This window comes from Sapajus apella, unplaced genomic scaffold (assembly GCF_009761245.1).
Source record: "Sapajus apella isolate SASKATOON/1434 unplaced genomic scaffold, GSC_monkey_1.0 scaffold4, whole genome shotgun sequence".
NCBI lineage: Eukaryota > Metazoa > Chordata > Mammalia > Primates > Cebidae > Sapajus > Sapajus apella.
Window position 1 is genome coordinate 46,041,455 of NW_022436944.1, and position 17,414 is coordinate 46,058,868.

A 17,414-nucleotide genomic window follows, 5' to 3' on the forward strand; every position below is an offset into this window, starting at 1 on the left:
TTTCACTCACCATAATGCCTTCCAGTTTCATTCAGGTTGTTGCAAATGGTAGGATTTCCTTCTTCTTTCTAGTGAATACTATTCCAGTGTATATATGGCTGAACCCTGAACAATGCAGGGGTTAGGTGAAAATCTGCATATAACTTTTGATTGCCGCAAAACTTCACTACCCATAGCCTCCTATTGACTACTGATAACATAAGCAGTCAGTTACATATTTTATGCATTTATGTCATAACTTTACTTTTTTTTCAATATTTCTAGGCTGTGCACTTTGTAAGTTTTTTTCAAATTGTTGTAAATCTCGAAATATTTTTCCAACATATTTATTTAAAAAATTAGGTGTAAGTAGACTCACACAATTCAAACTTATGTTGTTCAAGGGCCAAATGAGCCTGTATATACACCACGTTTTCTTTTAATCAGTTCATCCTTTTTATGGCTATCTTGCATTCATCCATAAGCAAGAAAGCCACAAACTCAAGACAGTGTAGCAGGAAAGCTAGAAAGATACTGGATCCTTAGTAACATCTTTGAGCTACTGAACCCATCCGGAATTGCCTTCTTCCAGACTTCTGGATTTATGAGAATGAGAAACCTCTGTCTACTTCTGTTAATATTAGTTAGATTTCCGTCATTTGTAGAAGATTAAAAACTTATGCCTTCTGATATGGTTTGCCTCTGTGCTCCCACACAAATTTCACCTTGGATTGTAATAATCCCACGTGCCAAGGGCAGGATTTGTTGGAAGTGATTGGGATCACGGGGATGGTTTCCCCATGCTGTTCTTGTAATAGTGACTGAATTCTCATGAAATCTGTTGGTTTTATAAGCATTTGGTATTTCCCCTGCTGGCACTCATTCTCTCTCCTGCCTCCCTGTGAAGAGGTGCCTTCCACCATGATTGTAAGTTTTCCAAGGCCTCCCCAGCCATGTGGAACTGTGAGTCAATTAAACCTCTTGTCTTTATAACTTATCCAGTCTCAGTTATTTCTTCAGAGAAGCATGAGAATGGACTAATATACCTCCAAAGGCTTTCCATTGCCTATAAGTGAAAAGTTAAAGCATAAAGGTAAAACTCATAAAGTTTTAGCAAGCTCAAAAGCTAAAGCATAAAGTTAAACCTGACTTATAGAGTCCTTAGTAATTTGACCTTTGGCTATATCTCTATGAGGTTTAACAAAAGGCTACTGAGCCAATGGTGGAAACAGCTCTCCTCTCCATTTTGCTCACTCTTCTGCTGGCCTGCACTGTTAAGAAGCCACCCAACCTTGTTCCCAGGCTTGACCCTCTTGTATAAAGTGACTGAGAGATAAAAATTATCCTGTAAAGGATTTAGATGCCTAGTCTTCCATGGCTTCTTTTTTTTTTAAATTTATTTTATTGCATTTTAGGTTTTGGGGTACATGTGAAGAACATGCAAGATTGTTGCATAGGTACACACGTGGCAGTGTGATTTGCTGCCTTCCTCCCCATCACCTACATCTAGCATCTCTCCCCTTGCTATCTCTCCCCAGCTCCCCATCCCCCACCGTCCCTCCCCTATTTCACCCCAACAGACCCCAGTGTGTAGTGCTTCCCTCCCTGTGTCCATGTGTTCTCATTGTTCAACACCCACCTATGAGTGAGAACATGCGGTGTTTGATCTTCTGCTCTTCTGTCAGTTTGCTGAGAATGATGGTTTCCAGGTTTGTCCATGTCCCTACAAAGGACCCAAACTCATCGTTTTTGATGGCTGCATAATATTCCATGGTGTATATGTGCCACATTGTCCCTATCCAGTCTATCATTGATGGGCATTTGGGTTGGTTCCAGGTCTTTGCTATTGTAAACAGTGCTGCAATGAACATTCGTGTGCACGTGTCCTTATAGTAGAATGATTTATAATCCTTTGGATATATACCCAGTAATGGGATTGCTGGGTCAAATGGAATTTCTATTTCTAGGTCCTTGAAGAATCGCCACAATGTCTTCCACAATGGTTGAACTAATTTACACTCCCACCAACAGTGCAAAAGTGTTCCTATTTCTCCACATCCTCTCCAGCATCTGTTGTCTCCAGATTTTTTAATGATCGCCATTCTAACTGGCGTGAGATGGTATCTCAATGTAGTTTTGATTTGCATTTCTCTGATGACCAGTGATGATAAGCACTGTTTCATATGTTTGTTGGCCTCATGTATGTCTTCTTTTATAAGTATCTGTTCATATCCTTTGCCCACTTTTGAATGGGCTTGTTAGTTTTTTTCTTGTAAATCTGTTTTAGTTCTTTGTAAATTCTGGATATCAGCCCTTTGTCAGATGCATAAACTGCAAAAATTTTTTCCCATTCTATTGGTTGCCGTTTCACTCTAATGACCGTTTCCTTTGCCGTGCAGAAGCTGTGGAGTTTGATTAGGTCCCATTTGTCTATTTTGGCTTTTGTTGTCAATGCTTTTGGTGTTTTAGTCATGAAGTCCTTGCCTACGCCTATGTCCTGAATGGTTTTGCCTAGATTTTCTTCTAGGGTTTTTATGGTTTTAGGTCTTATGTTTAAGTCTTTAATCCATCTGGAGCTAATTTTAGTGTAAGGTGTCAGGAAGGGGCCCAGTTTCTGCTTTCTGCACATGGCTAGCCAGTTTCCCCAATGCCATTTATTAAACAGGGAATCCTTTCTCCATTGCTTGTTTTTGTCAGATTTGTCAAAGATCGGATGGTTGTAGATATGTTGTGTTGCCTCCGAGACCTCTGTTCTGTTCCATTGGTCTATATCTCTGTTTTGGTACCAGTACCATGCTGTTTTGATTACTGTAGCCTTGTAGTATAGTTTGAAGTCCGGTAGTGTGATGCCTCCCGCTTTGTTCTTTTTGCTTAGAATTGACTTGACTATGCGTGGTTTCTAATCATTAAGTCTGCACTGCTCACCTGGCTTCCTTCTCATTCCCATTCCCAGGCAATTATTTTTCTTGGGGGAGGGGAGAGGGTAAGAGAGGACTTATGTCAGCTCTTGTTTGCTTCATCTGCTGTTCTCAAGAGTGTAAGGAACTTTCACCTGTTCTATATGTGGGCCCATTGAAAAGCCAGGGTTGCCCCTTGGCACCTACCTTGTCATAGCTATTACCCCCAGCCACCCTACCATACTGATTCCTTGTTACTGTTGTATGAGGGATATCATGTTTTAAAAAGGAATACGAGGCACAGTTCTCTTGGCTCTGTTATTTTTCAAACTTATGGAGAAGATTCCGTCACTTCTTTCTTCCATCACCTCTAGGACTTAGGGAAAGAGATTGAGGCACATTGATGGACCAACGTCTGAAATTTCTTCTTCTGTCATGTTGTAGTTCTCAGCTCAAATAGTTGGGGAAAAGGATCCATTCTGTCTGATTGTATAACTATGACATTAATTTTGGACATCTACTTGCACTAGCTTTTAAATATTTAACGACAAAGCATAGGATGTATTGTTATTTGGCCTCATCTGAGAATTTCTTATTCCTCACTGTTTGAAGGGGATAAGGTCACTCCTAAAAGGAGTGAGAAATATGAGACACAGAAGCTAATTCTTCATAAGATTATCCTGTCACACCTGGAGTCTGGCTCACACTTTTGCTTTTCTGTGTCCTGTGTTAATGGGACACTTGGAAAGACCCAACCTGGCAGCTGGCATTGACAACATCTCTACCATGCATTTTCAAATGGCATATCCCATTCTTATTTTCCTCAGTGGCAAATCCAGCTTTGTTTTGCTTTGTCTCTGTTAAAATTTGGACTTTTTTGGATCATCTCCTTCCTGGGAGCTGCATTTTTGTTTATTCCAGAAACCCCACAAGTCCCTCAGTCTGTTCTTCCTCTTAGTCCTAGCATGCCATGCAGCTGGTACAGATGGGAAATGTATACCATCTCCCTGCTGAGGGATAATTACAGTAATTAAAGCCTAGACTAGTATTTCAAGGAAATGGTTTTTCCACACCATCATTAAATCTGGTTTAATTTGCCTTGTTATTGAGATGGTAAACATTTTTTCCCAATTTCGTGAATTTTAAAATATTCTACTATCAGTACTACAGAAATCTGAAAATCATATAGCTTATGAAGATGTATTTGGCCAGGGTATAAACAACTTGAAAGGCTACGTTTTACTATATAAAATGTTTTAGGATGGTTCAGCTATTTTAAGAAGGGATTTGGCAATTTGAGCAGAGCAATAAGAAATGCCATCTCATTGGAAGATCAGTTAAAAAAAACATACTGAATTGAAAAAAAACATACAAAAATTGAAAGGAAAAACAATAACATGCAAACCATAATAATTTTTGACAACTTAAAGGCAATCAAGCTCAAAGAGGAGTCTTTGGTTCCAGCATAATTCAGTCCACCAAAGACTGAATTTTCTTAGACTATGTATAAAATATTTATGGATGAAATTTCTTTTTAACTGACCCTTTTCTCCTCCATGTCCACACATTTAATAAAAAAATATAACTTATCTGTTAGGATTACAGTCATTCTGTACTTTCTTGGATTCCAGCTAATTATAATCCAAAGGAGCTAATGAGTTCCTCCAAAGTGTCAAATTCATGAAACTTGGTAATGGGAAAGGGGAAACTAAGTAAATTTGTTCCCTGTTAATTTCATGCCAACCAGACCAACAGAAACTCTAAAAAAAGGTAATTTTATCGAAGGAAGAAGGGGATTTTCTTTTTAACATCTTCATATATCTCTATAATTCATTAAGATAAATGATTAACTGAAATCCACTTTCATTCCCATAGCATGTTGAAGGTGTTAGCAAGTTACTAGTAATAAACCTGGGAATCCTAGATTTTAGAAACATTGGTCTAATTACCGACATTGCCTGAAAATGCAGCTATATGCTTTCCCTTTGATCTAATGTTGGGACTCAAGGTTTTCTTAATCAGACCAGTTCTTCATGAGGAAGTTTTCCATCCCTTTTCTGAACACAGAATGTATCAGTAAACTATGGGCATAGTCATGTCCATCAAGGAGCATCTATTTAGTTCATGATCTGATGGGTAGTCTGGCAGTGGCAGATTGAGGCTCAGCTTGACCAGGTGGCTCAGATCCACGCCTCTCACTGCCCTTTGGGAAAAGAAGGCAGTTTGAACACGTTCTCCTCATGGCAATAGGAGAATTGCAAGGAAATCTGAGAGAAAATGTTAAATGTTTTCCTGTTAAACCTACAAACTTCTTAAACTTAGGCTTGTAGTTGACACTCTGTTACTTCTGCCTTGTTCTATTAGCCAGAGCAGTTACCTAGCTAAACCCTATGTTAAGGGATAGGAAAATCTCTTTCACTTCTTTAATGCAAAAAATAGCAACGTCACATAAGAACGAACAAAACATTTTTACAGGAAAAGGTAAAAAAATTGAAGCTAATCATGCCATCACACACAGTTATTGTATAATTCATGTATAAAAGATAAAGGCAGATTTGATAAGTATCAAGTGGAAAACAATGTATTTATTGATTTCCTTTAGTAGTTATCTATCACTTCATAACAAATTACACATTAGCAGCTCAAAAATATACATTTGTTATCTTATAATTTCTGTAGATCACAAATCTGGTACACTTGACTAGATTCTATCTCTTACAAAGCTGCAGTCATATCAGGCTTGACTAGGAATGAGCCACTTCCAAACTCAATCACATGGTTGTCGGTAGGGTTTAATTCCTTGTGGTCTGTTGTTACACTGAGGTTTCAGTTCCTCACGAGTTGTTGGCTTGTTGGATTGAGGTCTCTCTGAGCTCCTTGCCATGTGGGCTGCTCCACAGCCATCTTACAACATTGTAGCAAGTGTCAGAGAAAGTCAATACCCATGAGAGAGAGAAAAGTAAGATGGCAATCATAATCTTCTGTAACCCAGTCACAGTAGCAACATCCTATGCTATATTCTGTTTGTTAGAAGCAAGTCACTAGGCCTGTCCCACACTCATGGGGAGACTACACAAAAGTCATGGATACCAGGAGGGCAAGTATCCTGGGGCACGATTTCAAAAGCTTCTTACTACACTCAATCGCTCTTCAACTTACAGCGACTCTACTTCGTGCAAACCCCTGGGCTAGGAATGCGTATATGCAGAGATGAAGAAACTATGGACCCTGAGCAAATGGTCTAGTGGATTCAGTGACATAATTCGAAAAACGTCTGTTTAAGCCCTAATGACTTCATGCTTACATTACCACACTATAGTAACACCTTCAAAGTTTTTACTGCATTTAGAATCCTTCACTGTTCCAATAACATGCAGGACAAGAAATAAAGCTCTTTATATGAGGCAATTTTTGATCCAGTAACTATCTCTAATCTTTGATTTTCTCCACCTGCATTTTCTAGAATACCAATTCCATGAGCTGTTAATAGGATTTCATACTGAGTTTGGTAAATACCAGTCAAAAAAGGTCAAGCTGGTTTAGCTTGGTGCCATAGGGTTTCTTAGAACCTTCAGTATTCTAAAAGGTTAATATAATCTATGTTTCCCAATCATAATATATATTTAATCATTGAATTTGTCATGGAGCATTTCAGGGGATTCATAATTCTCGTAAATAACCATTGGGGAAGACTACTTTCAACTCAGCTGTTGTTACTTTTTCTCTTCTATCCTCTGATTCAGCATGTCTCTGAAATAATCTCACAGTTACTGGTTTCCAAATATCCTCACATTCTAATCTCATTATCTAGAACATTCTTTTACTTTCTGTCATCTGGTTAATGTGAACCAGATCTTTAAAAGTTCAGTTCAGAAAAACACTTCCTCCGCAAAGCTTACCCTGTTTTCCCCTTTACTGTGCTTTAACAGTAACCTCTTTAACAGGACTGTGCTTATTACAGGAAGTTGCTAATTGTTTGATTTCTTTATCATCTCTCCACATTTCCCTGAATTGAAATCTTGAGGAAAGGCTGATGTATATAGCTCAAGTTTATAATATTCTAGTGTATATGTAGTGTCAGAAATATATTGGTTACTAAAGAAAATAACTTTTTCAATACTAGAAAAAATGAATTATACCTGATTCTTTTTAACTGGAGCAGAGATAGTTAGTGCTCCTCTAGGATTTCCTAGCCTCCCCAGCAGCTAGGTTGAAGACACATGACTTGTTCTGGCCAAAGAAGTATGGAGGTTGTATACTGAGATAATGAAACCACAGAGGTGAGCATTCTGGATCTCAGTGGCACTGCATGATGAAGAGCTGTCTTACAAAAACTATTTGATGAATGAAATAAGTGAAATGAAACTTGGTTGTGTTAACTGATTAAAATGTTAGAGTTTAATCTATCTTCACCCAGGTATTATACCAAGGTTAATGGAAATTTGACACGGGCAGGAGAATGTAGCACAAAGATATTTAAGAAAAGCCATCCAGGAGATCCAGACAGGTGCCACAAATTGCTCTGGAGTTGCCTGAATTCTTTTCTATTTTAGTATCTAACAAGCTGCTAGATGTACATCTCCTTAGAATAGGTATCTGGAGAAAACATGTAGATATGTTAGCAGTAACTGCTAGATTTTAAGTTGAGCTGCCTAATTTGACTTATTTTATGCAGAAAAAATAAAATATGTGGAAAAGATGACAGAAAATCCAAAGAAATATATAATGGTTTTAAAAAAGCGTTTGATGAAGTGAATGACTGAGATTTACTGCCTATATTTAGCAATTTCAATGGATAATTGCTCAACTTGACCAGTGTTTTGCCTAGGCAGCCTAAACTTGAATCTCTAAGACATTCCTCTTGGATTAATCTGATTGTAGCTTGGCTGTCAGGCCCATAATTCTAAGAGACAGGAAGATTCCTTCTTTATTTATGGAGAAGTTGAGAATTTAAGGCTTTACTTTTCAAGGAAAGTGACTGTGAGAAATACCAAGGACTTTGTTTTTCAGTCTTGATTCTGAGGTGTAAATAGCAGAAACTGGCTCTGAGCTGAAAGGAGATTTATTAGGAGGATATGTGTATTCCCACAGAATCAGTGGGAAGGGAGGAGAACCAGGGTCTAAAAATTACCGGAAAACTGCAGAAACAATTTGTGAGGATGCCTTGTTAGTATATACTGCTGCAAATCTAAATCTAGAAATAGTGATTATTCCAGTGAGGAAAAAAAATCAATGTCCTCGCCTTGATAGAAAGAGGCCAGTGCAATCAGTCTGTTACAAGATAGCTACCTGGTTGCCCTCAACCCAGAGAAATGGTCTTATATATCAGGACATAGGGCTGCGTGGTGTTGCTGAAAGTCTGAGCACTCATCAGTGGTAGTGCCTAGCTGACTTTTATGGAGAAGAATCTTCTGTCTCTGTTGCCATAGCCACTACTTCATGAGCTCACTGGCTGGAGACAGAGGTTGACTGACATGCACTAGACACATTTTCTGATTGAGTTTGCTCCACAGTAAAACCTGGCCAGGATTCATATGGAGCATAAATATCCTCCACTATGGGTCTATTCTGAGAAGTCCACATACATACTTCTTCCTCGTGATTTCTTGTACCAGTTCTCCAATCTTGATCCAGCTACGCTATCAGCCACTCCCTATGAATTGGGCTTGCACCATATGCTGAACAGTCTTTCTAGAAAAAGCGAACAATGATATGTATTGTTAAACTACGTAATGTTTTTTCTATCTACACGCCCTTCCTCTGAAAGGACAATGTAGCCTACTGTAGAGACCATTGATTACGCTTCTTCATGTTACTTATTTTGGCCAGTGGAATGTAACCAGACATAACATCAGGCATGCCCAAACAAAACATTAGCTGACCATAGGAGCTTTGACTTCATTTTTTCCCCCCCGACACAATGCAATACCATAGATAGTGGCTGCTCTTTTCATTTTAAATACAGGACTGAAAAACATGTAGAGCAAAGCTCCAGCTAACCCAGAGCCAACTATACAGTGAGCAAAAATCAACCTTTGTAAGCCATTCATGTTTTTAGGTTGTTAACAGAACTTGCTGAATGGAAGGTCAATAATATCTGGTTCAATCTTCCACCCACAGGGTATCGCCTTTCATGGACAACTGTAAGTAGGGTTATAAAATTGTTTATAGGCCGGGCACGGTGGCTCATGCCTGTAATCCCAGCACTTTGGGAGGCCAAGGCGGGTGGATCACGAGGTCAAGAGATCGAGACCATCCTGGTCAACATGGTGAAACCCCGTCTCTACTAAAAATACAAAAAATTAGCTGGGCATGGTGGCATGTGCCTGTAATCCCAGCTACTCAGGAGGCTGAGGCAGGAGAATTGCCTGAACCCAGGAGGCAGAGGTTGCGGTGAGCCGAGATCACGCCATTGCACTCCAGCCTGGGTAACAAGAGCGAAACTCCTTCTCAAAAAAAAAAAAAAAAAAAAAAAAGAAAATTGTTTATAGTCTACCTCTGGTTGGCACCAGCATGGTGTAGAACTGTGGTCTAGACCTGTCTGTATACCAAGCTTACACCTTTCCTTCCTTCAGATCACTGGTCTGAGGAATCTCCATCGGAGGTCATAGTGAGGGCTGAGGGAGGTGTGGCAGAAATCATGAGTGAGTGAGTATCTGGGGAGTGCAAGCCATTTACTCAGGCAAATGACTTGTGCTTTTGAGATCTGTCCTGCCTCTCTCTGTCTGTCTCTCTTCCTCCCCCTGTGTCTCTCTCACTATTTCTAGCTCTATCTCTATCTATATGCATATATATATATATACATAAATACCAGTGATTTGATATGTATCTCAATATATATCAATCATTTGGTCATGGTTAGGTTTTGATTTGGTTAGGCTTTGTTGAATGTGCCTGAGATTATGGGGTGCCATTGATTAGATAGCACTTAGTGATGTTATATGGAGAAGTTAAATGGTTGACTGGTGCCCCACAGTGAGGTCCTGGGTCTTCATTCAGTCCAATAGCAAACTAAAATATGTTTTTCAAAAAGACAATGGCTTGAAAAGGGCATGTTTGTCCTCAAAATCTAGGAGTTGTCATTTAAATCTTACAAGAGTCTCTATGAAGCATTATAACCTGTTGTAGACCCATCAAGCACCATTAGATCTTCTGGGTCATAAGGGTCAAGTGTCACGGTTGAACCAGCTGGACCATCTCTATTTCCCCTTGACATCGTTTAAGCTGATAGTCACTGGAGTCAACAGAAATGGTTACAGAAATGCATACACACTGAAATGTATGTAATTTTTAAAATTCAAGGAGGCTCACCAATAACTGTGACTCTTTCTTTAATGGTGTGGGGCTCAAAGTGAAGCTAGTTTCTGTCACTTGGTGGGGATATTGCAATATCCCCCAGAGTGGGGCCGTAGATCCTCGAAACCTCACCAGAGAGGCAGGTTTCTGTTTTTCCATGAAATGTATTATTCCCAATATGGCGTATGCATGTGTCTGTGCAAGAGTCTAGTCACCTACTACTTTTTGTTCTCTAGGCCCCAGCAGAGTAGATCAGAGGGTTACGATGTTAAAAAAAATTTTTTTTTTCTATAAATGTTTTGGCAGATGGTTTGCTATTACCCCATGGCTCTGAGGCTTATGCAAATACTATTTAGGAGGTGTAGGCCTCATTTTTAATTTTCTTTAGGCCATATGTGATTTCTCATAGGCATAACATCAGAAAAAAAGAAAGGAAAGTATCTAGGGTGGCAGATTGACTAGGAAGTCAGTAAAAAGAGAGATGTTATGTGTGGCTGTAAGAAATTAGTAGTGCTTCTGCAGAAGCAGTCTTGGATGTGTTTGCTCATGGATTGGCCTACATGTGGGAGTAATCTCAATGTTTTTGGGGTCTTAGAACACTTTACAAATCCAATTAAATCTGTAAATTCTAGACCCAGAAACATAATAAACAGAAACCTCTGTATAGATACAAGCATTTCACCAACACCCTGAAGCTAATTTATAGGGGTCCAAAGACCCAGATTAGAATCCATACTCCATGAGTCTGGGCAGGGACATATTCAAACAGGAAAGGCTGTGGGTGGCTTTATAAAGTTTGGCTGCTGAAAATTATTCACTATCTTGATAAATAAGGCTGCTTATTTCTCTCAATGGCATTTCTTTTTATCAGTGTCAGTATTTTGCTTATGGGTTCTTGTTTCTTTCTCTAAATTTGAGTATTGCAGTTCTTCATTATGTGCATACTCTTCAGGAACAAACACCTTAGGTAAACTCTTTTAATGAAGCCAGATGCTTTTTATTTTGGACTTGACAGATAAAACAATTTTAGCACAATTAGGAAAAAATGAAATATTTATTTTCTTTTGGGAGAGCAATTATTGAGTAAGGTCATTGTGATTTCTGGAAGCCACGCTTCCTGGAATAATATTGCCCACAAAAATATTGAGCAAACTTAGCACTGCTAAAGATTGGGTTGGAATTTATCCTAAAGGGACATATTGAATAATATTTTTCTTCTTTTGCCAGTAATCACTTATAAAATCCCTGGGAAATGACAATATTTGAACATTTTATTTATTAGTGGGGATAGACTGGTAATTCAAAGTAATTTAATTTTAATAAATATTTACTGAGAACATACTATGGGACTTAGGAATCTTAATAAAAGGAAAAATTATTTTTTGAAGAAGGTTAAGAAAGTTAGGTCACACAAGTAGCAAACTCAGATATGCCAGGATTTGAGCAATTAGTGGGGATGGGAAAGGGAGAAGAAAAGACAGGAGACTTATTTGACCTTATCATTAGAAACACAGCTCTTTAAGTGGCACAGAGATAATTATATTTTAATGTCAGGGAAGAAAATTTTTACCATAGCTTACCACTTGGCTGTGCTTTGAATAATAGAGTAATAATAACGGAAACATTGTGTCTTGATTTTCAACATTTAGAATTAACCTATAGACTAGATGCAAAATATAAATCTTTTAGATTGGAATGTATTTTCCAACCTGATGATGGAAAAGCATCCTGATTGAGGTAGAGAATGAGAAAGAGGAAGGAAATGTGGAGGAATGGTAAGATTAAGATCCTTATCTTACATATATGGGGAGCAAGATATTCCATCTCTAGTTGGTGGAAAAATAATCTACTGTATTAATGATCTAAGTTTATAAAGGTAATCAATAGAAAAACTAAAAATAATAACATAAGCATCAATATTTTTTAGGTTTAGAGTTGAATAATAAAATAAATCTTTATCTATCATGGCAATGAGGAAATAAATGATACCTAAATTTGATAAATGAGGAATTCATGGTGTAAATGTGTTATTTAAAATGGAGATAATCCTTGGAAGAACTTAAGACATAAATTGTTGAATAAGGTTCATTCCAAATAGTGGGGCAGTAAACCCTTGCTTTTTTGTCATTCACCTTTGGGGTGTATTTAATATTTTAACTTTGTGCTAAACATTTTAAAAAATGTTTTTTAAAAGAATTAAGTAGTAATGAGAGAGTAAGGGATAAGCCAGGTTTTCTGGCCTGGAGAAGTTGCTTGCATGTGACCACTTGCAGTGTGACTGATAACGAAGCATGGCAACTTTCACGGTCTATACAGAGTGGAGAGTGCTGATCAGATGGCTTCTTTTATTGATCTGTATCGAATGATTGTCCTTTCAGTTTGATCCTGATAGCTTTTCAGTTGTCATAGGATAAGAAATGATGTACAACCAGGTACATACTAAGTCAGATATTAAACCCACTAAAAAGTTTACTTAAAAATGATGGGAGGGTGGCTGGGCATGGTGACTCATGCCTGTAATCCCAGCACTTTGGGAGGCCGAGGCAGGTGGATCATGAGGTCAAGAGATTGAGACCATCCTGGCCAACATGGTGAAACCCTGTCTCTACTGAAAATACGAAGTTAGCTGAGTGTGGTGGCACGTGCCTGTAGTCCCAGCTACTCGGGAGGCTGAGGCAGGAGAATCGCTTGAACCTGGGAGGTGGAGGTTGCAGTGAGTCAAGATCTTACCACTGCATTCCAGCCTGAGTGACAGGACAATAAGTCTGTATTTGTGGTCCTACAATGCATAAAAATGCACTTTATGTATAATGTAACAATGGAATGGGAGAGGATTATGCTAAAAGGAATAACATTGTAATAAGTTTGCATTAATCTGAATAGATTGCTATAACTTATGACATTAATTGAAATCCCCAGAGAATCTCTAAAAAATAACTTAAAAAAATAGTGAAAAAAAACCCCAAGGGAATTAAAATGGTTCAGTAGAAATATTTAATACAAAAGGAGACAATAATGGAGAAATAAAGGAACAAAGGACATGAAACATACAGAAAAACAAATGGCAAAACGGCAGTTATAAATTCTACTTTATTAGTGATTATGTTAAATGTGAATGGATTAAACACTTCAATCAAAAGACACAGTTTAGCAGGATAAATTAAAAAAAAAATCCAACAGCATTTTATCTACAAGAGAGTTAGTAATCAAAATCTTGCCATAAAGAAAAGAGCAGGGCTTGATGGTGAATTCACTGGTGAATTTTATAGAGTGGTTATAAACTCTTCCAAAATATGGAAGAGGGAATACTTTTTAACTTGTTCTATGAAGTCAATATTACCCTCATACCAATGTCAAGCAAAGGCATCACAAGAAAATTACAGATCAGTATTCTTTATGAACATATAGGTGAACATCCTCAGCAAAGTACCAGCAAAAAGCACAAGCAACTAAATAAAAAATATAAAAAGTTGACTTCATCATAATTGTCTTTGTCTGCTTGGGCTGCCATCACCAAATACTATAGGCTAGATGGCTTGTAAATAACAGACATTTATTTCTCACAGTGCTGGAGGCTGGGAAGTCCAAGATCAAGGCATCAGTAGATTCACTGTCTTGTGAGGATATGTTTCTTATTTCATAGACAGCTATCTTCTCACTGTGTCCTCACATAATGGGAAGGTTGAGAGCGCTCTCTGGGTTCTCTTCTATAAGGTCACTAATTTCATTCATGAAGGCTCTACCCTCAGGACCTAATCACTTCTCAAAGTCCCCACAGTTTAATGCCATCACATTTAAGGTTAGGATTTAAACACATGAAATTTTGGGAGAACACAAACATTCAATCTGTGGCAATAATTAAGAGCTTTTGTGCTTAAAAGAACAACATCAAGAAAATGGAAGGTCAACCCACAGAAGAAGAGAAGATATGTTCAAATTACATACCTATGAGGGACTAGCATCCAGAATGTATAACTCAACAATGAAAAGACAAAAAATTAAAATCTGGGCAAAGGATTTAAATATGTATTTACCTAAGAAGATTTTCAAATGGCCATGATGCACACAGGGAGATGTTCAACATCATTTACTACTAGGGAAATGCAAATAAAAAACAAAACAAGATGCTGCTTCACCCACAACAATAGGTTGGCTATCACAAAAAAACAGACAATAGCAAGTGTTTGTGAGCACGGGGCATCACCATATCTACCAGAGGTAGTGGATTGGGGGAATTTCTATTTTTTTGTACTCATAGCATTGTAAAGGGGATTTTGTACTCACAGCACTGTAAAGGGGATTTTACAATGCTTTTATAGAGGGAAATATTCCTTTTACAATGCTTAGGTACTTAGATAACTTAGGCACATAGATAATTCTAGATGGTGATGGGGGCTCCAAGAAGGGAATCTACACTTCTGATTATAAGACAGGTGAGAGTTTGAGTGATTATTTGAAGATGTTGTCCTATTTGTACTCCAAGGTGGTAAATTAGTTCATAGGGATTGCAGAGAGTAGAGTTAGAAGACAGTATTAATAAATTTTCTACCTAGAAATCTTCTGTCTACTAAATGGTACCTTGGCACATGGTGATAAATGGTGTAATAATATGATGTTCATATATTTTGGACTTCTCATCATGATGTTTTCTTTAAATTGGTTAAGGCAGATGTGTAGGATCTGGTGAGGGAGTCATTTCTGGTCTAACTCCTATGTTCCTTGGTTGTCATTCTGTTTTCAGATTGTACCTAGTCTTTCTCATGTTGTCAGAGAGCCAGATACACCATTTGAGTTCATGTATAGCATGCATAGAAACCACTTTAGCTGGCCGGGGCATGATGAATCAGAGGGCATTAATATTTGGGGAGAGTATTATTTTCTTTTTCTACATGTGTCCTTTCTTTTGACAAATTGCAGATATTTTAAAATCAGAGGGCTGTCACACAACAAAGGAGTCTCAGCCTCTTTTCCTTTTCTCCCAGCTGAAAAACATTGGAGCTCTCAGGGCACCTGCTTTTGTGGTGCCAACTGCAATTACAGCAAACTCATCAAGAGCAGAAGGAAATGCCTGACCTTGAGCAAGGCATTCACTACACTATCATTGTGTAGTGAAAAACACAGGGTGCAATTTTATCTTTTCTAAAGGCCAGTGATAAGGTCTTTTGTTCTTTTGTTGTTTCTAGAGGTTTTCTGGGAAGGAAATTCACGGCAAATTCTACTATGGGATTACAGGACATTTTAAGGACATAGTGATTTTACATAGATCTGTAAGTGGGTGGTGAAGTTTCTGCACAAATCTTTTTAAGTACTGGTAACTCCTTTTTAGTCTATTTATTGATATGGACTTACCCTGGCTCTATCCCAGGTTTAGAATAGTATCAGAAGGAATGTGGATCTATGGCAAGTTTTCACATAATTAAACATTGGAGAAGCTTGAAACAGATTCATTAAAGTGGATTGATCACCAAACTTCATTATTCAACCAAGTGTGATATGTGTAACCTTTAGGAAAATACTGTGCTGCATGTTTTCCTTTGTGGAAAGCCGCAGTTGCTGAGTTCTTCGAGGTCATGTACGATGGTATGAAGCTACACCAGGGATATGCTCTGTATTAGGAATGGTGCTTTCAGCCTATCATGAAATATGTCAGTTTAAAATAGCTCTACCTAAAAGCTGTCCAAATGACATATATAAAAGGGAAAAGAAAAGTTAAATACCCTGGGGAACTGAAGTGTTTAACTCAAAGGAGTGGTAAGGCCGATTTCTCTTACCCTTTCTTCTGTTGTTCTGTCAATCTTCACAACTGTATTTATTTTTAGAACCTTATTCTATAAATTTATGCCTTGCTGCTGCCTTTATTCCCCTTTATGTCAACTGTTAAAAAAGTCAAGCAGTAGATTTTCACTCACAGGAGTAACCAGCATGTTTATTATGGATATTTTTGTAGTTTGTCCTTCAGATGGCCCCAGATCAATAATTTACACCAGCAAAATCCAGCTTCAAAACATATTCCTGCGGGCTGAAGGATCTCTCAAAGGGTTCCTTAGCTTCTATTGCCCAAAATGCTTATGTGTGTGGCAGTCAGATATCAGTTGTAGTGTTTCTCCTCCTTCAGATATAGAACAGGTTGGTTCAAACCTCAAATATCTTATCCTGTGGCAGTCTCTTAGATCCCTGCAAATTTCCACCAGATCTTTGTTTTATAGAAATTCTGGCATGGAAACTTTTTGTCCCTGTATTTGTGACCCAGTGCACAACCTATAAGTGTTATCTTGGTTCCTTACCACATAGACATAGATGTGACTCTTTGTGCTTTTCTTAATTTCCTAAAAAGTTTTCCACCAGGCAACTTAGGTGCCTGGTAGATTCAACTGAAGATTTGGGAGTGGTGATGACCCTGGGGAGACAGAATTGGTATTTATTTTTCGGTAACACAACTTCAGGTTGAACACTGCACATTAACTACTTTTTCCTCCTTCTCCTCTTCCTTTTCTTCTCCCTCCTTTCTTCTCTGTTCCATCCCTGCAGGGGCAAAATCATCGTTGTTTTATCTCAAACACAGCAGTTCAGCCATCCTGAACCCTACAAACATTCATGCTGTTAGATTTCACCTTCTGCTCTAAGGGGGCATTGCAAATAAAGACATTTCATTTTTTAAAAGATGTTCTTGTATCCACTCTAAAAAGGATACATAATTTTTCACTTCTTATTTTCAGATATCACCCAACAATCATATTTCTGTGAGGGCCATTATAAAAGTGAAGCACTCAACAGTGACAGTGTAATTTTGAAGAACATCAGGCTCTGGTGGGGAGATTCAGAAGGTCCAAGTATATAATTAAGCAGATCCTTTTTGCACACCAAACGTAATATTTTCAAACCAAATCAGATGTTTTTCCCTTTAAAATTATTTGTTTTACATTCTTTATCTCTATTGTAAAAGTCACTATTTGCTTAGTCAGTCAGTAATCCAGTCTAGAAATTTTTGAGAGTCATTCATGTTGTTGCGTGTATCAACAGTTTATTTTTAAGAATTGCTCAGTAGTATCCTATAGTTTGTTTAGTCACGTTCATGTTTGAGGACATTTACATTGTTTCCAGCTATGTCTATTATGAATAGACTGCTATACACGTTTGTGTACAATTTCCTTCCTTCCTTCCTTCCTTCCTTCCTTCCTTCCTTCCTTCCTTCCTTCCTTCCTTCCCTCCTTCCTTCCTTCCTTCCTTCCTCCCTTCCTCCCT

General features: G+C 38.0%; 1 long non-coding RNA gene across 1 annotated transcript; it reads left to right on the plus strand.

The window, feature by feature from the left end:
- Positions 1 to 1,742: 1,742 nt before the first annotated feature.
- On the plus strand, positions 1,743 to 13,971 carry LOC116538042. Its single transcript, XR_004263472.1, has 4 exons — positions 1,743 to 1,754; positions 7,847 to 7,850; positions 10,308 to 10,315; positions 13,860 to 13,971. It is a non-coding gene; the product is annotated as an uncharacterized LOC116538042 (long non-coding RNA).
- Positions 13,972 to 17,414: the final 3,443 nt, after the last annotated feature.